The following is a 26,528-nucleotide window of genomic DNA, read 5'->3' as shown; positions in this document are numbered from 1 at the left end:
CAAAAAATTATCATTATGTTTGTATTCTATACCAGACTCAAGAGTGCCATAGACATAGGCCCAAACATACTTAGCTTCTACCTAATGACATTGCTTTGGTTCTTGCATATGTTAGTCCGAGATGATATTGTAATTATTAGTGGGAGATTACTATATGATGAAGTTATGAATGTAAGTAAAAGAGTCATATCAATTGTTATATTATCATTGATGTCAAAGTTTTAGTTGGCTAGACATTATGCTAACTCAAGAAAGTGCCATATCATTAGATTGATGAAGATGGTTTTTTTGATGAAGAGGATTTAAAGAAAGTATGATAAAGTCAGAGTTAATATGTAAGGTATTCAATGGGTAGTTGGATGAGATAGATAATGATTATGTAATATTAGTTTGATAGTTTTACAATCATGTATTGTTGCAATGTATTGAGAAACACAAGCTTAACCGAGTCACAAGGTTAATGAGGGAAAATTGTATTCAACGAGTGACTACAATATTGGTGGAGTAATTGTTAACGAAGAAGAACAAAGTGTTTCCCAAGCGAGTTAGTATTAGCTGAGTTATATGTTTCCCTCTACTAAATGTAATGTTTATTGAGTGATAGTTGTGTTGGTTCTTAAAATTGTTTGTTGAATTCCTACAAGTCTTTCCCACTTGATGTTGGGAATCACAACACAATCTTGGTCAACATCAGAAATTGAAACTTAATTATTCAATCTCCACACTTTAAGCTATAAAACCTAGGCTAATGTACCTTCTATCTCAACCTTGAAAATAGATCGAGGCTTGATGATGTAGACTTTGCGAATCATACTCTTGAGTTGGCAAGTATCTTTTCAAGGAGAAATTAGTGCTTGAATTTGTTACATATAAAGTATAAGAAATGAAATATACAATATAATGTATGCAAATGAATATGATATAGAATATCACCTTCCACAAAACTCTACCCATCTTCATAAATAAAAGAAGACCAATCCTTTTCCACTCGAAGAACAAAGTCAATTTCAATATCAAATATGAATATCAAACTACCTAGAAATAGGTGTGCTATCATCAATCAATACACATAAAACTTGGAGTCTAGAAACCCTAGTTAATTGAATTTAACTTCAAATAATGAAGACCAATTAAAAAAACCTTACATAACTATACGAGTTTCACTTATTCAATGGTTTACACCACTTTCAAGTTGTCAATAATGATGTTAGTCTAAAAGGAAAATTCACAGACACCAATATCGATGATCAATTCTTGAAGCTTGGAACAAAAATAAAGAGTCTTTATTAACTCAAAAAGATGAGTAGAATTCAACTATGACTAGTTCAAATATCTATCACATACTACATACATATATTTTACTCTTTCATATGTATCCTTTTTTCTATCTATTGCTATATCTTGCTCTCACTATCTTAATATCCTAGTACACTTTCTTATAGAAAATGAAAGAGTGGAAGAAGCTTCAGACCTTTGAAGAAACTAACTAATAACTAATTGCAACCATTCACCAAAATTTATAATAACCAAGACATGAAGACCATGAGAATCATAATTCTTGTATCATATCTAGAATTTTATAAAAATGTCAATATCATTGAAGATCGTGAAACTCTATAAGAATCTTTGAACCTTTGCCTTATCCTACTTAAGCTCCAACTTGTGACAATCACTGGCAAGGCTCACCTAACTAGTCCATTGATCCGAACTAGCACCATACATTTTGTGAAGAGTATTTGATTTATCCTCCCACTTTGAAGTAAAATCTGGTTGCATAACAAGTTTCAAATCATCCTTTGTATTATAATTTTGCACTGGTAATCCCATGGTCGTGTCTCTCTAAAACTTGTGAACAAAACACAAATTTAGCTCTACAAGAATGTTCATTAAAGAAAAACTCATTGTGTCCTTTTAATAATGGGAAAATTTAATGCATTAATTTTGAACATCTTTTCATGATCATTTCTTGTGTACCACCATAAATTTGTTGTCACATTTGATTCTCTATGAATTTAAGCCTAATAAATGTGCATAGTCATTTCGCACGCTTTGTATGTTATGAAATTTGAAAATATGACATGCATTTTTCCTTTGCCATTGATTTTCATAATTATAACTTTGAAATGATCTCTTCTCTATGAAATTAGGTAATCTAGGTAACACCGCTTCATTAGCCAAGAAATCGTGAAATTGCATTGACAAGAACTCTTCGACTGCAAAATCATGGAATCAAAAGGATATGACTTCACATATAGTAAAGTCATGAAACCAGAATGTTGTGATCTTGGTTGCTATAAAATTGTGAAATCAAAACCCTTTGATTAATGCTTGTGCAATATTGGATGATGTTGTTGTAGGCAAAGAGACTCTATTTGGCAAGGAAGTTATTGTGGAAAATTTTATACTAGTATTATTCTAAGAAGGATAGTACTAAGGCTAGTTAGATAGAGATTTTTCTTGTCTTTCACAAAAACTCTTTGGGCAGTGGATCCTTCTACATTCTACCACTCTTAAAAGGGTTGGCACAACTCCTAACAAGGATTCAAAATCTCCTAACATGGCTCATCCTCTTACAAGGAACTTATATATTAGTAAATCATTTTGTGGGTACCATCCTCACCGGAGTTTTTCCTCTAATTAAGGGTTTCTCTAGTTAACATATCTTATGTCATTATGTATCACGATCTTTCTATGGTTTTTATATCTATTGTTTCCACGATTTGAAATTAATAAGGATATTAATGTTGGATACAATTGATTAATTGTGTATTGTATTTGATGTTACACAAATATTATATCACTACCAGTTAGTAGGTGTCGAGCTCACTTGGACATTGAAGTCAGTTCTCTATGTCTACCAAGCATTCTTGAGTTTGCCAAGCTAAGAAGATAGTATCTACTGAGTTCACTCAGGTGTCATAGGAAAGTTTGTAGAAGATGAGTGTTAACCAAGATTAGTCGGTCAATGAAGAAAAGTTGGATGGAGCCAATGTTAACCAAGCTCACTTAGTTACCAAGGGAATTTTGGTAATATCTAGCATTGATTGAGCTTCACTTGGTTAACATAGGAAATTCTTTTTGAGTTAGTGTCTACCAAGTAGGGTCAGATAACAAAAGATTTTCTTGTTTTGTATATTGAGTTCAATTGGTTTATCAGTTGGTTCTAGCCAATAGAGAAGATGAATATTAATTATTCTAAGGTGTATTCTAGCTGATTTGACAATATGAAAGATATAAGTGTAAGGTCAAGTCAATTTTTAGAAGTGTGAGTGTGAATGAATGGAAGATTTGATGATGCTAAGAAGAAGAAAATCAAAAGGATAAGAAGAATATCCTTATAGATTGGAAAAGATATATTCAATGAGGAAGGATCAAGTATAAGCTAGAATTATGATTTGTAATCAGCAATTTAGTTGCATTCAAATTAGGTCATGTCATTGTTAGTCTCTAACCATTATATCAGTGATCAAAATCTCTCAATAGAGTTGGCTTAACAAATATTTGTAAATCCTATAACAAGGTGGCATTTCTATTGAATTGTCCAAAGACCTCTAACAAGGTGATTAAATCTCTAAAAATTTCACACCTAACAATGTGTTTTGTAACCTTTAACAGGGTTGGCTCCTAACAAGGCTCACTTCAAAAGAGTGAAAAATAGTAACTAGTTGCAAATGGTGGCTTTCCCAAATTGGGGTTTCCACATTAAATCTTGGTGTCAAATGTGTTCATGCTATTTTCCTTTATATGTTTGAAACTAAGTTAAATTAATGGTAATCATAGATAACATCTAAAGATTTGCATATTAAGTTTTTGCCAAGTAATTGTAGTGTTTACTGATTTGCAACATTTTATGTGTGTTTGCCAAGCATCAACGATATTCAGTTTTCAAAGTTTATTTTGTACTGACATCTAAGGGATCTGGGATTTATTTTTGTAGTAACTAATTCACCCCTCACCTCTCACTTACTACACTTATATTTCCAACAATTGAGAGTTATTTTAATTCCAAAACTAATTCATCTCCACCCTCCTCTCAGTTATCTTGGTGGAATTTACTTTCTAACAAGAGGTGCCATGTATCTAGGTTATTGATCGATTACTAAGAATAAAAAATGCTATGATTGAAGAAAAGGATCTTTGAACTTGTACCAAATTTCATAGATACGTGTTCATGCTAAATATGCTTGCTAGAGAAGTGTTATTATTATCTCTTTTGGAAACTGAATTCAATTAGGTAAAATCTTTATGATTAGTTCGTGAAATTTGGACTACTTTGTAAAGAACATTCTAAGGTGATGATCATGCTCATAAGCTTAGATATTAAATGTGATGGTCAAATAGAAGAGAGGTTCATTTCCAAAAAAAAAATTTATTACATCTATGAAGTTGGATATTATGCACATAGATTTGAGTGGTCCTCTAAAGGATAAAACATTCTATAGTGAAAGGTATTTAATGATTCTTATGAATGATTTCACTAGAATGATGTGGGTATCATTTCTTGGTGAGACACATGAATATTTGAGAAGTTTAAGATATTTAAGAATAGAGTTGAAAATGAATCTTTTTGGAAGAATAGATGTCTAAGATCAGATAGAGGTGGAGAGTTTACTTCAAATGAGAATGACTTTTCTAAAGAAAATGACATTAAAAGACAACTTCCAGCCCCTAAGACACTTGAACAAAATAGGATAGTAGAAACGAGGACCACAATAGTAACAAAAGAAGATTGAGCAATGATGCTGGAAAATAATGTACCTAAGATCTTTGAAAATCAGTTTTACATTAAGAAAGATAATGACATTCAAAAGTTTGATTCAAGGAGTGATGAAGGCATGTTTCTTAGCTATTTATTAAAAAGTAAATATTAAAACATATAGATGTTTTAATCAAAGAACTAAGACTATTGTTGGAAGTGCACATGTAAGAGTTGATGAGAAGTTTAGAATTCAGGAAACAATACTTGGGCCATTGCAAAAAGTTGGGTCTTACTTTTGGCCAAAAAGTGGAAGTGTTTTTCTTGTTTTAAAATTTTCTTGTCAAATTATTGTAGAATTTGAGGCACTTATAGTTTGAATATCAGAAAATTTTAGTAATAGAAATTGTAGTTCTTAGAGTCTAGTTTTTGAATATATAATTTTTTTGAATACTGATATGACATTTTTTTTTTGTTTTGTATGGATCTTTAAAAACCACATTTTCAAAATGCTTGTTTCAAGACCATACCATGCTCAAGTACGGACACCATAATTTGGCACTACTAATTTTTTTTTTTGTGAATCCTTTTGAAAGAAGCTACTTGACATTCCAAAGATTGATGAGAATAATTTTTCTTAATTTTTTATTGAATTTTATTATTATTAATTTTTAATTGATGATTAAGCTAATTTCTAAAACCTCTCATGTACGAACACCATAATTTAATCAAAACTAGAAATTTTTGAACTTTTTTACTTTAAAAGAATTGTGTGAAGATTGGTGACATGTAAATTAATTTAAGAAATATCAAAAATTTAAAAATTTATTAAAGTTTTAGTGAATCTCACTATTTTATGTTTAGGTGACACTTTTGAGTAGTAAATAATGCAAAAATAGAAAATGAACTCATAACACTATAAAATTTATATTTCTAAAATTATAATAGTAAGATCTATAATAAATTTTCATTTTGTCAAAAAATTCGATGAGGAGGAACCTATAATTTTTTTGGCAATCCCTGAAATTATTGAATAATTGCCTTAAACAAAATTTGATATATGAAGGCATAGGTTTGGTCCCACCAAGATTGTACCATACCTTTGCCCAAGGAAAAACCCAATGCCAATTGGAAATTCCTACCCACGGCTTTAGAATTAAGTAATCGATTCTTCATTCAAAAATGAGGTGCCCAATTTTAATTTAGCCATTTTAAGAAGTAGGCATGTGATAGTTTAAAGTATCAAGTACTTGATATTAAAATTGTATACTTGATTATTTAAAATTTTGGTGCCCAATTTATAATTTGGGTGCTCAATTCTTACATAGTCAGTGGGTCCCAAATGCTGACCCATAATGCACTAAAAAATCATTGCAATCATTGGTTCATAGTCCTAAGTTGCAACAACAAATTTTTGTCATATTATTCTACTTTTTTTGTCATCTTTTGCATTTTGCAAGATCTAATTGATTTGAACTCAAAATTGGTGTAGACATGGGATCAAAACAATGAATAAAGAGGAAAATGGAAGTTTTGATAGATGAGGAGATTGCAACAAACAAAGAGAACAAAGCACAACATGAATGAGAGAAAAGACAAAGAATTAGAGAGTTGAGAAATGTTGGTGTTGCAAAGAGACTTTTTTGAAGTGAAGAACTTGTAATGGAACAATCATTATTTTGTAAATGATGTCAAACCTACTACCTACTAGTAAGGGAATTGCTTTTTGGTCTAAATACTATCATTTAGTTGATTAATGAAGATGATTTGAAAAGAGGAGATAACAAGAGCATGTAGAAAAGGGTTGAGTTATTTGGTGTATAAAAGGAGAACTAAGACCAAGTAAGACATTGATACTATAGTGTATTATTCATATACTTAAAGCATGGCCTCAAAGATTACTTAAGCAATGAATAGAAGAGGATCAAGAAAGGAAAGTGTCTATGAAGCCTTGCTAAGGAGTTACTGCAAGCTGAGCATAAATCAGTAGAAGCTGAGTAAAAATCAAGAGGTGCCAATCAAAGAAGAAAAAGAGTGCACGTCGAGTGAATGTTAGTATATGCTGAGTAAGGTTTAGTTGGTTCTGACCATTAATAAAATTTATTATTTTCTGAGTGAACTAGTGTTGGCTGAGCGATAAAACAATATATATGCAGAGTGATAGAAAGCAGTGTTAAATCAAAGATTTGATGAATTTGAGTTGACTAATTTGATTTCTTGAATTATGTGAAGCATTTGGAAGACAACTATGATGAGCTAGTGGCACAAAATTCAAGGTAAACCATTTTAAGGTGAATTCAAGGAAGATTGTAGAGGAAGTTTCTAGAGGAACAAAATGGAAAAGTTAGTATATCCATTGAGTCCTACCTAACCCTAAAATGGATGATTGTGGTTAAGTGAAAAATGATCTAAATTCTCTATTTATAAAGATAGCTAGCCAAAAGGAAAGGATGTCATGTGAGAGAACTTAAGGAAGATAAGGTGTCTAGGGTATTGCTTCATTTAGTGGCTAAACAGAAGAGACTGCAGGTGTCATATAAAGAAAGAAGGCTTGAGGGGATGAATTCTTGAAGGGTGAATAAGCTATTAAAGCTAAAGAGTAAGAATGCCAAGTAGAATGGAGGAGTAAAACATAGATCTATAATCTGCAAGTGAGTTGTGTAAGGAAACTCAGGTGCAAAAACAACTTCCTACACTAATCCCTTAAGAAAAGTATTGTGCAATTTCTTATTAAATCCTTAGAATTTCAGATTTGATATTATGTAAACAATAATAGTGTAGTCAACCATGAACATAGAAAATGGATAGAGAAAGAAAACACATAAACACAAAGATATGCTAGTGGGTAAAAACCTTTCAGTAAAATAACCCCACCCATCCAAAACCTACACAATGTATTATCTTCAATGCAAAAGGTTAGAACATACTTGCAGTGCAAGTTCTTTTAGGACAGAGAAGACCAATTCAATAGAAACATACCACACCAACAATACACTTTCTCTCACCAAACTACAACCCTAAAATGCTTATATCATGTGCTAGATGGAGACTCAAGTGTATAGTACTAAATGATCAGTTTCCACATGTCTTCACATCTTTACCCATCATCAAATCTTCCAGAGATAGCCCTTATGCATTATAGGAATCTGTCATCACCTTTTCAACCATGATCTCCTTAGACACCATTCAAGATGTTGACACATACAAGTGGAGTGATACATTAACATGCCAACTAGACATGTACACTCACACTTAATTACATTATTTAAAAAACACCTTATTCCTAACAAGTTGTAAGTTTTTATCAAATCAAGTCCTATTGTTACTTTCTAGTAACTGTACTAGTGTGGATAAAATCCTTTGGATCAAGGTTGATGTAACAATCATTTTGAAATCCTTTAACTAGGTGAGATTATAGTGGAATGGTTTAAGGTCCTCTAACAATGCTCACTCCCAACAAGGTGATTGAAATCCTTTAACTAGGTCACATTTAATAGTGTGTAATGTAACCTTTACTAGAGTGAGAATTAGTAGCATGTTACTAGTGGTTTTTCCCAAATTAGGTTTCCACGTAAAATCTTTATGTCAAATTGTGTGGATATTCTTATGTTATTTCATGTTTACATTTTTGCAAATTTATTTTGACCTAGGATAGTAATCTACTAAGTTCAAGAATTGTATGATCTAATGGACACATGGATGTTAAGGTTTAATGTATGTGGATCTAATTAGCATTGAAAAGTTTTATTTGTACATCTAGACCTTGGATAATTGATTCACCTCCCCACCTCTCAATTATTCTAAAGAATTGGTATCAAAGAGTTGGTTTCTTAAGAGAAAATAGTTTGAAGGTACTAAGAGCTAAAGATCAAGATATATAAAAAGGAGGTGCCCAAACTAAACAAGGAAAATTTTCCTGCATGACAAAGTTTGATGAAGCTACACCTAGAAGGTCTTGGAGACCATACACAATCTACCATCACCGTTGAGCATGTTGATCCTGTTGGATCCTTAACTGGTGATGATTTGGAAAAAAAAAAAAAAAACATAATCAGAAAATGTTAGAGATTGCCTTTGCCCTAAGTTACTCAGAGTTTGATGACATCAAAGATTATGACACTACAAAGAATATGTGGGATGGAATACAAACAATTGATGGAAGAGATGCAAATGTTTTGAGAGCCAATTATAAAAGTCTAAAAGGGTGGTTTGATTACATGATTTGCAAGAAGGTGAGAACATTGTCCAATATTGCACTAGAATAAAGGATGTTGTAAATGCTATTAAATGAGCTAATGGAATTATTGATGATGAGATTGTCATTAAGAAAGAAATCAAAACACTACTACCTATCTCTGCTATTAGATTTTCTTCCATACAAGATCCAAGATGTATACCTGGTAGTAATCTATGCCTTGAAGGATTGATGGGTAGGCTCACTACCTTTGAGCTCTCTAATTTTGACAATTTGAAAACTAAAAATGTTGAATTTTCTTTCAAAGCTAAACTATTATTAAAGGAACCTAAAGAGAAAAATAAAAAGGTTAAATATATTTCTAGTGATAGTGATATAGATGAGGAGGATATAGAATAGCTTGAAGCATTGGTGGTCAAGATATTTCATAGAGGCAAAGGCAAATTTAAAGGTAGGCTAGGTCTATCATGTGTTTTAATTATAATTAGGTTGGTCATATTGCTACTAGATGTCCAAAGAAGAAGAACAATAGAAGTGAACACAAATACAAAAGAAAAAGAGATGAGGACAAAAAAGATTATAAAGATAAAGGAAAGAAGTCTTGCTACATTTATCAAGAGGAAACAAAAGATGGATCTGAAGACCATGATGATGAAGTGGTGTATGTTGCTATGAAGCATGATTGTGATGAGGATGAGGTAACTGCACTAGTATCTTATTTGAACAAGAGTAATAGATGGATCACTGATAGTGGGTGTTCATATGACATGACTAGAGATAAAAGTGAGTTCATTACTCTTGATTATTACAATGGTAATAGTGTAAGATTTGGTAATGATGCACCATGTCTGATAAAAAGTAAATGATCAAACAAATTGACCAAAATGATCATGTGTGACAATGCTTATTATGTAGAATGACTTAACTATAACTTGTTAAGTATGTCACAACTGAGTAGCCAGGTTGGAAAGTTAAGTCCGAGGACAAGAAAGAAAAGATCTATGACACTCATGGGAAACTAATTAGAAAAGATGATCAAACTAGAGGTAATCCGTTGAAATAATGGGTGTTGCACACATTGCATAATATAGTTATATTGTATTATTTTATTTTATTATGTAATGTTGCAACTAGATGGATGTGCAACATGTAAATATTTCAATGGGATATACTTAATGAGTTATATTGTAACATTTTGATAGTATTTCATGTAATTATTTAATATTGGAGAAAATAAATTTAATATCCAATATTAAATGTGAGGTCAATGGGATAGGTAGCACATGGTTTTAACACATAGTTTATGTAATACCACTTGGTGGTTTTGTGGGACTCACTACTATATAAGCAGCCACAAGGGTAGTTATTGTGTGGAAAGATAGAAAGCAAAAAGGGAAAGAGTCGAGAGGGACAAGGCTTAATAGGTTAGCCAATGGAGCATTTGTGAAGGTTGGAAGCATGGCATGGAATGTGTGGATTCATGGTTGTTCACATGAATTTTTTGGTTGTGGCTATGGTTTTGAATGCTTCCATGGTTGTATTGCAACATTTTTTTGCTGAATAATACATGGTGATGGATGCTTTTTGAGGCTAGGTTGTTTCCTCGATGAGGGTTTCCCAAGGTATATCTTGTGTCACAATTTTTTTGTGTATGTTGTCTATTCACTTGCATTTGGATTTTAATTACATATTTATTGCAGATCAATTATGTGTTAAGTGGAAACGATTATATTTTTTATTGCAAGTTTCCTTACAAGGGGTATTAGAGCTATGGTTTTATTGTTGTAACCCTAAATTGAATCCATGGGAATGCATGGGAGGATAAATGATGTAGGAGCATCCTAGGTGTAAGAGAAATCTTGCATCACCCAAAAATATTTTATTTTTAGTCTTTCCTATTTTAATAAGGAAAAGTAGATAGGGTAGTTACTATTTATGCGAACTTACTATTTTTAATAAGTTTGTCAGACGAGCTCTAAATGTTTTCATCTTCTATGTAAAGGTTCATTTTAGAATTATAAGCCTACCATAAAAATCTCATTTCTCTAGATTAAGTATCAGAGAAGTTATTGGGGATTTTTGGCAGAAAATTTTGTAGGAAAATCTTTGAGCTCACCATTAGAGGCCTTAGAGTGCCCAAATGAGGTCTGAAAACTTGGTAGAAGGGTGCTTGCACCATTCCAAGCCTATAGATCAGGAGCTAGTTTTTTCATAAGTGGTTATAATGGCCAATTAGAGCAACGGTTTGAGAGTTATGGCCTTCCAAAGTTGGGCCACCTAAATATCTAATATAATTTGTCAAAAATGTATTTAATTGACTCTATATGTATATTTAGGGTCTTTTGGCCCTAGGTATTAAGTTTTAGCATCTAGAACCTTCCTGGACGACATAAAATTGCCTATCTAAGAAAGGCCCAAACATTGTCTAGGACAAATCTGGGTGTAGTTTGTAGCTTAGTCTTGTAGATTACTATAATGAAGGCACCCATGTGGGTTAGAATTTTGTACTTGTGAATTCTTTAATTTCACATTTATGATGCAAATAAGAAGTCCATATTTTGTTCTCACATTTGCTATTGCTTCTTTTTTTCTATTATGTGTTTATGGTATTAAGGGAAGCACCCTTCATCAATAAAATAAATGACAAGATATATGAGTTTTTTATTGCAAAGTTGAGGGTTTTGGGTTTGTTGATATGATGGGATATTGGTAGATTTTCGGCATGTGAAATTGTTGGACAAATGATTTTTTTAGATATTTCATTTAAATGAGGGTTTTAGTTTGAGCTTACATAAATGACCTCATGGATAAAAAAAAACCTCACCATTGGATTTAGGTCAATGTTTCCAAAAATTTTGATATATAATATGCCCTAGTTTGGTCATGTTTCGAGGAAATGAAATAGTTTTTTAGTTTCAGACCATGATGGTCATCAAATTTAATCCCATCAAAAAAAAATTCACAAAAAAAATCATAGTGAAAATGGTAAAAAGACTATCCTAGTAAAATGGCCATAAATTTCTCTCAGAATATTGGATTTTAGACTTCTTACAAACATTGGAAAACTAATTCAGAGCACTACAACTTATTTTAGGTTTGGTTCTGTGATTTTGAAATTTGGTTAGATTCTAAGAGCCTTAAAGTTAGATGTTGTTTATTTTGAGCACAAATTAGGGCATAACTTGGGCATATGGAGTCAAATTTTGGACTTTGAGTAGTCAACGAAAAGCTCTTGGAGAGCTATACACATTGGTTTAGATTTCGTGTAGGTTTGGTATGGTTTATTTGTTGATATATTAATTTGAAAAATTTATGGTATGTATTGAGTGTAGTAGCATTGTGAGTTTAGGCCATTGTATATTTGGAGACTTAAGATTTGATGTTATTGTATACTCCATATTTCATATTGGTCTCATGGAGATATGGTTATTAGTGTTTGGTTTAGATATGTATGATGACTTGTTGGGTCTATAAATTGTCCAATGTTGTAAGTGGCCTATACTTACATGTTGCATTTATAGCTTGGTTATGGGTTGCCTTTGCCCATTGATCTTTCATTATTGATGCATATTTATATTGGTGGCTTGGATTTGGGTTGTCTATGCTCTATGTTGCATGATTTGTTAATTTTTGTTCATGTAGAAGAGATGAGATGTTATTACTAGGTACAACCATGGTGAAGAATTGTGGTTGACTATTTTATGCTGATAGATTGGATACATTAAGAGTCAAATTCTTAGTTCATGGATAAGATCATGGTGCCATAGATTTTTGCATGACATGACTAGATATACAGGTACATCCTTGAAGTTCATTGGTTTGGATTCCTAATTTGGTTATGATGGTATATCTTCTTGCCTGAGGATCATGAGGCCCTTAGTTTTCTTTATGGTGTGTGGAGATGGTTACATCTTGAGGACTTCTGGAGTTCTTCGTATTGGAACTCAAAATTGAAGCCTTGATATTGAGTACCATTCAAAAATAAAGCCCTATAAGCACTTTTTGATGCATGCATACTTGACTATACTTGTAAGGCTTAAGAGGTGCTTAATATTTATAACACCTTGTATTTAGTATATCCACTAAATTTCCATTCTAAGTCATTCTATAAAGTTCTATTTTGAGTAATGATCAAATTTTATTTTTTGCCTAGTGTCAAATGGTGACAGGAGGTCATGTTTGCAATTGAATATCTTGCACCCAGTAATGTTTTAGGACTCACCTCTTTGGGAGTGTTTAGTGTCCATACTAGTGAACCTATGTTTTAGATTTTCAGTTATTTTGACATGTTTTTGGTAGGTTTTGAATCCCTCAAAGTCAACAATTTATTGTTGTCATGCTGATGCAAATTGTTCAAAAATTTGGAAGGCCCTATTTGACTTGTTATAACTTTCACCCAATTGACTGAAATGAGAAAATTCCTTTTGTATTATAGTCTATAGATCAAAGACTTATTGTGTTTCAATTTTGAACTTATGATGAATTAGTTTGATTAGTTTTCAAACATAATTCTAAATGCAATTTATAACTTTTTATTGGTGTCAGTAAATTCAGATTATTCAGTACCCCTATTTGTGATATCATAACTCTAAATCCATGACAGGTGAGATCAAATGGATGGAACTATTGTGTTCTACTCTAAAAATACTTTAACTGTGCTAGTTTTCAAATCTTGATGAAATGAGAAAATTCCTTTTGCATTATAGTTTAGAGGTCAGAGACTTCTTGTGTTTCAATTTGGAGCTTATGAAGAATCAATTTGATTAGTTTTCAAATGCAATTCTAAATGCAATTTATAACTTTTTATTGGTGTCAGTAAATGCAAATTATCTAGTACCCCTGTTTGTAATGTTAGAACTTTAAATCCATGATAGGTGAGATCGAATGGATGGAACTATTATGTTTTACTTTGAAAATACTTTAATTGTGCTAGTTTTCAAATCTTGATGAATTTGTCTACACACTTTCTCAAGTCCATTCCTTTTCAAAAAAATATTTTTCTGCCATTATTTTTAGTATGCAAATTTGAGTAGCCTAATTTGACCATTCAACATTTTTTTCTTGTTATTTGTCATGACCCCTAATCACAGACTTATGTTGTCCTCATGATAATGAACCACTACCACAATTTTTGTTTCCTCAAGTGTCATTTTACCCTGATTTTAAAGTCAAATCCGAATGCATTTTGTTGTTTTTTGACATGTTTGCTTGTAGATAGTTCTAAGAGGGTAACTTCGACGATCAATATCTTTTGGCTAAGAATTCATCATGAGACAAGATTTGGTAGTATGTAAGAATGTGGAATAGAAAATTAGTATGTTTATTTTCAAAGCCTGAACAGTTGCTTTTGTTAGTTTTTTAAAGCTGGTCAAAGGACTTCCTAGCACAAAGTTGACAACTTGCAAAAAGAAGTGAATTGAGTTTTAAATTTTGATTCAAGCATGATCGAATGGATTCAGTCAATGTTAGATGTTTTTTAGGCAACTTTGACATTTTAGTTGTTTGAAAATGAATTTTTTAAAGCCAACCCCACTATTTCCATCAGAACAACAATTGCTATGGAAGTTATGAAAATATTAGTGGAGAAGTTCATTTCTTTTGATTTGAGTCTATCCCAAATTATGTGTTCAGGGTAATATATGCAGTCAGTGGGATATGTTGATCATTTTAAAAGAATCCAAATATTGTTAGATTGTTATCCATTGAACTTATTATCAATTCAAGTGAATATGCAGCACTAGGTATTGATCCTTACAAGAGCTTTAAAATGGAATGAAGTATGATATAAAGCATACCCAAGTCAAAACATTTTATTCTTCATATATTGAAGCTCCCCTTACCATAGACTTGATTAAAGGGGACAAAGTGTCTGCATGTGAATAGTGTCATATATATATATATATATATATATATATATATATATATATATATATATATATATATATATATATATATATATATATATATATATATATATATATATATATATATATATATATATATGAAGAAAAAAGGAGAGTAGACCCACATTGTTGAAGGTAGCATTTGGCCAGTCACAAGGAAACATTGTAGAATGGTGGGGCAAGAAGAATAGTTGGCATCAATTTTCAAGCATGCTAATGAATCATTTTTAGATCATGTGGATTACTGGCAGGAAAAGGTATCAAATACACTCAAACGTCTAGGAAGTGAAATTGTTTAGAAGATGGTTTACTAATTATGATCATTAAATGTTTGGTGGGGAGTTACACGGTGCATGTCAAGATGAATTTCTCTTTAAGTTGATGAATGCATTTGTGAGTTTCATGTGATCTTTTGATATAAGTTGAGATCTTGCAAACTCTCCACATACTTAGCCATAGTGTAGATGATGATGTTCCACATCCAAAACTTGTTAAGGATCTTACAAATACAAATGTTGAACTTGTAGCAAAAGGGGAGAATCATAGTTGTGCCATTACTTAATATCTCCACTATATAAGTCCCATTGACAAATGCCAGGTGCAGAATCACATGCTTTTAAGATGATTGCTATTACAAACATTGCAAAGCTATGAAGGATGTCTTCATCAAAAGGAACTTCTTTATTTGAACTTGAAGAACATGAGGGTATCCATGTTAATGAAAATTCTATGGGAATAGTTTTGCAGGAGATGCCATCATGGAAGGCCCACGACATGCAAGACATCCATGTTATAAAAAGCCTTCCAAAATGTGAAAGTGGTAAAAGAAAGACATGCTAGAGATAGACCAATAGGTCTTGCAGGTAAAGGATGCAAGGTTAAAGGAAATGTGAAAGTCAAAGCTGAAAAAAATAGAGGTCATGAGTCTAAGTAGGAGGCACCCATCGTTGGTTTAGAGAAAATTCTATGGCAGTGGAAATGGAATGCGATTGTGCGCAAGTTGTCAGAACAAAGAATCCATGGACTAGTTGAATTGGGTAAAACTACCAAGTCTGTAAGAGGAAAAATATTTATGAGGAGCTACCAAGCATTATAAGTGTTTTTTCATTGCTACTCCACACTCATTCGGTTTGATCCAATCTACCAATAACATAAACTTGCAAGAAGAAGGGAAAATAGTTCAAATCATTTAATCCCACATTGATGGGAAAATATTACCTTGTGGTGTTTTTATACACAAACATTGGAATGGTAACTATTTTAAGGTTCTCCCTTATAGATGAAGAGACTGTTTGCATGGGGTCCACCTGGTCAAATGAAGACCAAAATTTTGAACACTTAAACACGCTGATTGAGAAGATGATGTGGCAAATCAACTAATCAAATTTTGACACATGGATGCTCAGGAATTTTCCATGTGGTGAGATCCAACAGTTGGTGCATTCCTACATTGCAAAGATGTGCAGAAGATATATAAACTGATAAAGTGCTTGGGCGCCACATGGAAGTGGGCCCGGGTTAGAGGTCACATGGCAAGTAGGTCAGTGGATGACATGGCATCCTAAGAATGAATCATGAACCTACATGTGGTAGTGATAGGGTAGTTAGCTAGCCAATGAGAAGATGCCATGTGGTGATGATTGGCAGACCAATCAGAGGGCAACACTTGGCAGCTTGGTCAAATTGGGTTGACCCAAAATGCATGGGTGAGGTAGAAAATTGAAAATAATTAAAAATGATTTTAAAATATTTTTCAAAAGGTATAACATTTAGAGATTCTTAAATCTAAAAAAGATATATTCTAAAGTTTCAACTTTAGAAATTTTAAATTTTTTGAAAAGTGAGATTCAGACCAAAGAGCCATAACAGTGATATACTTTTCAAAACTAGATTCTGGGAGTTTTTGGAATGCTAATATAGCGATATTATATATTCCCAGAATAGGGAGAAGATGAACTTTCTATTTTTGGAGTTCATTTTCACACAAGAAGCCATTTGCTCAAGTTATACAATGTTTTGTCCTTGATTCCCAGTTTGCAAATGCATTTAGGTATTGAGGTTTATTTTTTGTTTCTAGTAGGGTAATGAGTTGAATGTGTGTAAAAGATAGTAAAAATGTAGTTATGGGTGAGTTTGGTCACCTTAAAATTAGTTGAATCTAGTCTTTATCAGCATTCCATGATGCATTTCAGATATTTTGGTTACACAAGGGTCTTCATCATTCATCAGAGATATTTCCAAGTTTGTTACAAAATGATTATGAAAATTAAATCAAATTTTAGGGGTAGAAAGAGGAGAGATGTTTTAAAAAAACAAAGGATGGAGATTCAAGTGGACACATGTCATCTTTAAATCTGATCCAGGATAACATTCTTCTTCTATATCTTTCTCTTTCTCATCCATTTGAGGGGTTGGTTCTAATTTTGGAGAAAAGGACTCATTATTGTGATACCGTGTGTGTTCCAATCTTTAGTGTTGTCAGATTTCTAAAACTAGGGTTCTAGTTTTGATGTGTTCTCATCAATGTGACACCACATTCTTCAACATATTTTCTCTTGTATGAACAATAGTAGTTAAGATAATATAGATAGTTCTAATCTGTTAGGCATTTCTGCATTTTAATTTAATGCATCTAAATGTATAGTTTCAAAGAAATGAATACAAATGAGTAGGAATCTCTTAGTTTCATTTTGATTCTCATCTCCTATGTTAGTAATCTATAATCTAATGTGGTTTAAGGAAAAAGAATTAAGACCCATTTACATCCCCTTAAGGTTGTATGTTTGATGTATTTTTCTATTGGAACAAAGGGCTAACTAAATGATTGATGTGTTTGGTAGTGTTGTTGGTTATTTGAGAAGGATAATTCATAAGAATGAGGTCTTAATGAAAATCTATGTCTGATTCACAATGTGATAAGATAGATATGATATTTGGGTGTATGAAATATGTCATTGATATCACATATGTATGCATTTAATTTGTGGAATTTCCCAATAGATAAGGCATTGATCAGCTATAGGATCAACTTGTTCATACTATTGCATATTTGGGGTTGTGCTTATATTCAACATCATTAGTCAAAATCTTTTCCCTTTCATGATGAAGAGCTAAAAAATGTTACCCTCACTCAGCTTGTGGATTCCATAGAGTTGCAATTTGCTACTACATATCTTTGTCATTGCATAAGTATAGGAGAAATAAGAGTTTTATCTAATTTGTTTAGATTCAGTGTATGCTTTGATAACTGGTGCCATATAAATAATCTATAGGTACACCCACTTAGGTTTTGCAGAGCCTAAAGTAGAAGAAGGGTCTAGCCTCATAATTGGCCCAGTGTTTGAAAGGATATGTTAAAGATGGGAAGTAGCTGCCCCTAGATGTATCTTATTCTCATTAGGGTAATTTAGAACCATATTGTTCTAAAACACCAACACTTGGTAAAGGTGTAGTTTATGCTTTCATTTGACATGTTATGCTTGGTGTGAGGATGGTTTCATTTTTATGTCATGGTATACTCTTCATATGTGTTTAGATTTTTAACATGTTATAGTATGTCCATATGGAGCATGTTATCTTTTTGGTTGAGATGGTTAGATCATGTTGTCATATTTATGTTCTTGAGGCCATGGTTGGAACTTTGACAATGATCTTGGTTTAGTTTATTGGTATTGAGTACATTGATCATAACCTAGATACTTCATGATATGTCTATGTTGTGTTTGGAGTTGGCATGGATTGATTGGTTATAGGTGCTCATTGATACTTAGAGATGTTGGTGATGCTTATTTCTCTTGGATTAGAGAAGCATTTATTAGGAAAATTATTTTTTTTAGGAGGAAGTCTAAGGGGAATTCACTTGATATGGAATTGAGAGGAGATCGTTCTTAGACGAGTCTTGGTTGGAGACTTGGATATTTTGATGAGCATTGTCATTCCCCACTCTTGGTCTTCTTGGCAGTTTTCTACTTAATATGTATAGCCCGTTGTTTCTATCAGGTTTATTATATGTATTCTTGTCTTTCATGTATATGGATATTGAGTTATGGTACATGAGTTAGTTTTGGAGGGTTCATTTGAGAGATGGTTTAGCATTGGTTATATTCTTGTGCATTTAATTTTTGTTATGTTGGGTGAGTTTGGGAGATGGTTTTAAATTGGGCATATTCTTTGGATTAGGAATGGTTTATGAATTCGATCTTCTTGTGAGAGGCTTAAATCCATGATTAGTTATATGGTATGGTTTGGGTGTTGTTGAGACTTTTTGGTTAGGGTTTTATTGAGGAGATCATACTTGTATAGTTTACATCTAGAGGTGTGTGTAGAAGGACATCATATAGGTTTTGATTTGCATGGTTTCTCTTTGGTCTTGGTTATCTTCCTATATGTTTAGTTTCACTTACATTGTATTTGAGATTGGTTAGAGATTGTGATCATTTATTTCTACTCATGTATGTCATGTCAAAGATGACATGGTTGTTCCTTTATCTCTTTCCTCTATTGGTTATGGAGAACTTGGGAGGCAATTGGAGATTTTTTATGAGAGTTATTCTTGTAGGTTATTGGTTTACGTGTTTTGGATGTCCTTGAGACTAGATGGATTCACTTCTTTGAGATGTTGTGAGTGGATTGGTTATAGATTTGATATTATCTTTTATAGTGGGAGCATCTTGGTATATATGTGGTAGGTATTGTTCTTGAGGCTTGTGATTGTAGTTTATAGAATGGATATGTTGATGATGTGAGATTCACTTGGTATACCTTTGGAGGTATGAATAGTTGGATGTATTTGGCACTTGGTGTAGGTGCTATTTCAAATATGGATACATGTTATTACATTTGCATCAAATTTTTGTGCTTGGCATTTCAGTTGGTACAAGATTTTATGATCTTCTAATGTGACAGGTTGGGTGTCTTTCTCTTCAGATTGCTTTTATGTATGTCTAGTGGCAACAACATAATAGGAGGTGGGATCATTCATGTTTGAGAACCTAGATACTTTTATTCTTTTGTGGGTATCAAGATGGAGAACTTCATGTACTTTGATCCGTGATGGTGGATGTGCTAAGAGGGATTGTTCTCTTGTTCATTTATGGTGCTACAGATTGACCCTATGCAATGTATACAAAAAGTGGGAGATTGTTGAGATAATGGGTGTTGCACACATTGCATAATATTGTCATATTTTATTATTTTATTTTATTATGTAATGTTGCACCTAGATGAATGTGATATTGTAAAGATTCCCATGGGATATACTTGATGAGTTGTATTGTAATATTCTGATAATATTTGAATATTAAATATGGGGTCAATGGGTTAGGTAACACATGGTTTATGTAATACCACTTGGTGGTTTTGTGGGACTTGCTACTATATAATTAGCCACAAAGGCAATTGTTGTGTGGAAATACATAAAGCAAAAAGGGAAAGAGTTGAGCAGGACAAGGCTTAACATGTTAGCCAAGGGAGCATTTGTGAAGGTTGGAAGCATGACATGGGATGTGTGGATTCATGCTTGTTCACATGAATTGCTTGGTTATGGCTATGGCTTTGAAGGATTCCATGGTTGTATTGCAATGATTTTTTTTTGAATAATACATGGTGATGGATTCTTTTGGAGACTAGGTTTTTCCCTCAATGAGGGTTTCGTAGGGTATATCTTTTGTCACAAATTTTGTTGGTATGTTGTCTATTCTCTTTAATGTGGATTTTAATTACATATTTATTTTAGATCAATTATGGGTTATGTGGAAACAATTATATTTTTTGTTGAAAGTTTCCTTACATAATCTATTTTATCTTGACATGAATGATGCTATTTGACTTATTGTAAAATTTAATGATGTGTGGCTATGGCAAAAAAGGTTATGTCATGTTAACTTTGATAACTTAGTCAAATCAATAACATGAAAAAGAGTCAGAGCTTTGCCTAAACTAAAGAAACTTGAAAATATTATTTGTAAACAATGTCAGTTAGGCAAGATGAAAAAATTTAGTTTTGAATGTAAGACTCACTCCTCTAAAGAAATTGTAGAATTAGTTCATACTACTTAGTGTGGACCAATTGATGTGCACAGATACAAAGGTGACAAGTACATTATCCTATTTGTTGATGATTATTCTAGGATGATGACAGTTATGTTTCTAAAACAAAAATATGATTCTTTCCAAATGTTTAAGTGGGACTTGGCTAGAGTTGAAAAGAAGACATGCAAAAGCTTGAAATGTCTGAGATCTAACAAAGGTGGATTATTTATATCGAATGAGTTTGAGATATTCTATAATGAAAGAGGAATCAAGAGATAAACCTATGCATCTGGGACCCCTCCACAAAATGGAATTTTTGAAAAAAGGAATAGTTTTGTAGTGGACTATGCTACAACACTCATGATGGCAAAGAATGTTGCTTTGAAATAGTGGAAAGAAGTTGTAAGTACAACTGTCTATACCATGAATTGAGTAAAATTCAAGAAAGGTACTCATCCAACACCTTTTAAACTATGGTATGGATACTTGGGTATGTGTAGGATAATGATCAAGCAACCTATGCTCTTAAGTGGCAATAAAAAATTAGCAAATCAAGGTTATGTCAAGTTGACATGCAATTTTCTACTTCTTGTAAACTAGTGCAGAAGCATCCAGTGGTGTAAGGGCAATCTTGTATTACCCAAAAATATTCTTAGAGATAGTTTTTGTTTAATGTTTTTTCATTTTTGGATATCCATTTGGGTCAAATGATGGTTCCAACTCTCAAAATTCCACTATTAGTTTTCTAGGTTAGAGTTTTATTAGTTTTTAAGCACCTTGGGATATGTGTAAATGTAGAAAATGAGTTATTTTATAATTGAGACAAAATTATGTTGAGTTAGAGTGTGTAATTTAGAGGGATGATTTTACTTTTAAATTAAAACACTCCAAAAAAAGATTCAGGTCAAAAAGCTTTACGGTTAGAAAGTTATTGCAGTTTTAATTTTACTGGAGTCCTCCTACGAGCAATTCAAAGTTAGCTAAGGGGCACTAAATGGCCTTGTATGGGGCCAAAAAATGGGGGAAAAGAAAAGCTAGTCCATAGGGTTGTAGAGCACTTTGGGAGCTTTCTAAAAATGTAAATGGTTCATCAATCAGAGTTACGGTTCAAAAGTTATGCCTCCCAGAAGTTGGACTACCATTTCTAGATACTTCTAATTTTACACCAAATTCTAACATGATTTATAGAACCTTGTATTTTTTCAATGGATGCCAACTGGAATATCCTAGAATGTATTGCTAACCCTAAACCATTTGGGGCTTATTTAAGAACATTTCTGGCATTGTAAAGGTAGCTCTTAATGGAGTTAGAGAGAAGGTACCGTGTAGAGGATTTCTTTCTCTAGAATCATATTGTTGTAAGCCCATAGGGAATTTTTCATTGATAATAATATTTATTTTTTCCTATGTGTTCATTTTGGTCTTTGATTATGTCTCCATCAAGTGGTATCAGAGTAGGCTTTCATGAGTGTGTAGACAGAGCGCTGATTATGAGGTAGTTTGCACCAGGACTGTGTGGTTGTGGGTTTAAGATAATAAAATGCCTCCATGAAGGGAATGTAGTGGAAGGGTCAGAGTTGTTACTCTTGAGGTTAGAGCCCTCTAGAGACAAGTTCAAGCATTGTAGGAGGAGATCTATAGAGGGATAAATGTTGCTACATGCAAGGAAAGTGAGGAAGAAAATGAAGAAGAAGAAAATATTGGATAGGAAGGGGAAAATGAAGGGGAAGTCCTAAATAAAGTAGAGGAGAGGCTTTTTAGGGCCATTTCTAAGCTTGGAAAAAGACCTAAAATTGATGTAGATATGTTTTCAGGAAATCTAAACCCGGATGAGTTGATCGAATGGATCAATGAACTAAAGGAGTATTTTAAGAATGAGGATATTAGGTATCCAAATAGGGTTAAGTTTGTGAAGGCAAAAATAAAAGGCCATGCCAAAATTTGGTGGCAAGAGATTCAGCTAGAAAGAAATAGAAGAGGAAAGGAGAAAATCACAAGATGGGATCGCATGGTGGACAAACTAAAGAAGTAGTTCATTCCTGTTGACTATGACCTTGATTTGTTCAAGAAAATTCAAGGATTAAAGAAAGTAGGAAAATCTATCGAAGAATATATGGAGGAATTTTACCAACTTCTTATTAGGATAGGGCATGCAAAATTAAATAAGGAGAAGGTTTCTCATTACCTTAGTGGGTTATGACCTAGTATTTAGGAGGAGTTAAGTCTGGTTAGAATGACTAGCATTGAAGAGGCATACCAGTTTTCCCTACGAGTCAAAGAGAAGCTAAATAAAAGGTTTGAAGGAAGGCAAAGAGGGTGTGGTCAAGGAGGAAGGGATGGAAGTGGGTCATCTAGAGGTTGAAATGAGACCAAAAAGAAAAATGGAAATGTTGGTACTAGCAGAAACTAGAGAAATGAGGGTTTCAACCACTCCTATGATCAAAACTTTGGAGATCAAAGAGGAAGAGGTAGAGGACATGGATAGGGATTAGGAAGAGGAGGCTTTTTTGGTACCTATTTTCATTGCAATGAAGAAGGTCATCATGCCTTTGAATGCCCTCAACGACAAGGAAGGATAGATTGGAGAGCTAATGGTCAAGTAAGGGTTGCTCATGTAGATCAGGATGCATAGTCATCACATTTTGAGGATGCAAAAAAAGGAGAGGTTCTCATAAATGAAAGGGTCTTACTAAGTGGTGAGACTAAACTTAGGAAAAGGAGGAGTTTATTTCATACTAGGTGCAAGTGTGAGGATAAGTGTTGTGATGTGATTGTTGATGGTGGCAGTACTGATAACTTGGTGTCTAAGGAGATGGTCACTAAGTTAAAGGTTAAGAGGGGGAGACACCCCCAACGCTATCAGATTACTTGGGTGAAGGATGATCATAAGGTTTTGGTTAGTGAACAGTGTTTGGTGAAGTTCAAGATTGGGAGTTACCATGATGAAGTTCTTTGTGACATTATTCTAATGGATGTCTGCCATTTATTGTTGGGAAGATTGTGGCAATTTGATAGGCATGTTGTGCATGATGGTCATGCAAATACATACTCTTTGACAAAGGATGGAGTTCACCACAAATAGAAGCCCTTGGTAAAGGAAGGTCAAAATGTATGCAATAGTGCTAGGATATGTCTTGTTGATCGAAGAAATTTTTTAGATGGTATGAAACATCAGCATATGTGTTATGCTTTGATTCCTAGAAAGGATAAGGAAGGTAGTAGTGAAATTTCACGTAAAGTTTCAGGCATATTAAGTGAGTATGGAGATGTCATCTCTGATAATGTTCTAAAAGGGTTGCCACTAGTAAGGCAAATCAGTCATCAGATAGATTTAATCCCTAGAGCTATTTTTCCTAACTAGGTTGCTCATAGGATGACTCCTACTAAAATTGAGGAGCTAAACAAACAAGTTCAAGAGCTATTGAGGAAGGGGTTAATTCAAGAGAGCCTGAGACCATGTGTAGTACCTATAGTACTAGCACTAAAGAAGGAATGAGAGTGGAGAATGTGCACAAACTCTCGAGCTATAAACATAATAACCATCAAGTATCGATTCCCTTTGCCAAGAATGAACGATCTTATGGACTGCTGGAGTGGGGCTCAGTACTTCACAAAGATAGATCTCAAGAGTGGCTATCACGAGATAAAAATACAAGAGGGAGATAAGTGGAAGACTATATTCAAGACCAAGGAGGGTCTATATGAGTGGTTAGTCATGCCTTTTGGATTGACCAATGCTCCAAGCGCCTTCATGCAGCTTATGAATGAGGTACTAAGGAAATTCTTGGGAAAATTTATTATTGCCTATTTGGATGAACATTTATTGTACATTTTTAGATTCCTTGAAAGGTTGAGGGAAGAGAAAATGTTGATTAATTTGAAGAAGTGTAGCTTTGTAAAAAAGGAGTTAGTCTACTTGGGGTTTGTTGTATCATCTAATGGTCTAAAAATGGATCCAAAGAAGGTAAAATCCATCTTGGAATGGCCTACTCCAAGGCCTACTACTGAGGTGATACCATTTCATGGTCTGGTTAGTTTTTATAGAAAGTTCATTAAGAATTTTAGTGGCATATATGCACCCCTAACTGAAACAATAAGGGGGGATAGGAAAGAGTTCAAGTTGAAATACAACAACTGTAAGGAGTTTTGAATTGTTGAAGAAGAAGGTGATAGAACAACTGGTGTTTGTACTTCCTAATTTTAGTAAAGTATTCTAGGTAGATTGTGATGCTAGTGGTAGTGCTATTTGGGCCGTATTGATCCAAGAATGTAAGCCTATTGCATATTTTAGTGAAAAATTGAATGATGCAAAGAAGAAGTATTCTATTTATGATCAGGAGTTTTATGCAATCATTAATGCCTTAAAGATATGGAGGCATTATTTATTGCCAAAAGAATTTGTCTTGTATACTGATCACCAAGGATTGTAGTACCTAAATAGCCAAGGTAAATTGAACTAGAGACGTTTGAAGTGGGTAGAGTTCATGCAGAGCTATACATTTGTGTTGAAACATAGAAGTGGAAGGTCTAATAGGGTTGTAGATGCATTGAGTGGGAGATAGTTGTTGCTAGTAGTAGTGCAGGTTGAAGTGATTGGGTTTGATGAATTCAAGAATTTGTACCCTAAGGATCCTAATTTTGTTGAAGCATGGAAGACTTGTAAAGAACCTATTACCGTAGATAGGACCAGGTGGCTAGATTATTTGATTTAGGATGGTATGTTTTTCAAGGGCAGTCAGTTATGCATTTTGAGGAGTTCCATGAGGGAAAATTTGATCAAGGAGAAGCATGGTGGGGGGATGACAGGACACTTTGGTCGAGATAAGACCATTTACATTCTTAGAGAACATTATGTTTGGCCTCAAATGTCACAAGATGTGAAGAAATTTGTACAGAGTTGTCAAGTATATCAAGAAGCCAAGGGATTTAGTCACAATACTGGACTCTATCAGCCATTTCCTATTTCATTGAAACCATGAGAGGACATAAGTAAGGATTTTGTTCTTGGATTTCCAAGGACACAAAGGGCTAATAACTCAATATTTGTGGTGGTTGATAGGTTCTCCAAGATGGCACATTTCATTCCATGCCACAAGACTCATGATGTTGTACATATTGCAATTTTTTTTTTCAGAGAGGTGGTGAGATTACATGGTCTCCCAAAGAGTATTGTTTCTGATAGAGATACTAAATTTGTGGGGTATTTCTAGAGGACTTTATGGAGGAAGTTGAGGATGAAATTGAAGTTCAGTTCTACACATCATTTGTAGACTGATGGATAGACAAAAGTGGAAAATAGAAGTCTGGGCAATTTCTTAAGGTGTTTAGTGGGAGATAAGCCTAAGGGATGGGATTTGATTCTACCATAGACATAATTTTCTTACAAAAATTCTATAAATCAGAGTACTGGCAGATCACCATTCTGAATTGTGTATGGTAGTAGCCTAAGGACTGTACAAGAATTAAGGAGGATGGAGCAAGGGGAGAGGACAAGTGCTGAGGTAGAAGAATTTGTTGAACATGTCAAGCGCCTACATGAGGAGGTCGATGCACACATTACCAAGATGAATCAACAATATAAAGCTAGGGAAGATCAAAGGAGGAGACATAAGGAATTTAAGGTAGGGGATATGGTTATGGTACACTTACAAAAGGAACAATTTTCAGTGGGTACTTACAACAAGCTGAAGATGAAGAAATTTGG

Source organism: Cupressus sempervirens, chromosome 3 (genome assembly GCF_028749045.1).
Source record: "Cupressus sempervirens isolate cs-2001-9-10 chromosome 3, ASM2874904v1, whole genome shotgun sequence".
NCBI lineage: Eukaryota > Viridiplantae > Streptophyta > Pinopsida > Cupressales > Cupressaceae > Cupressus > Cupressus sempervirens.
The sequence above is the reverse complement of the archived record's forward strand: the minus strand, read 5'-3'. Positions refer to the sequence as shown.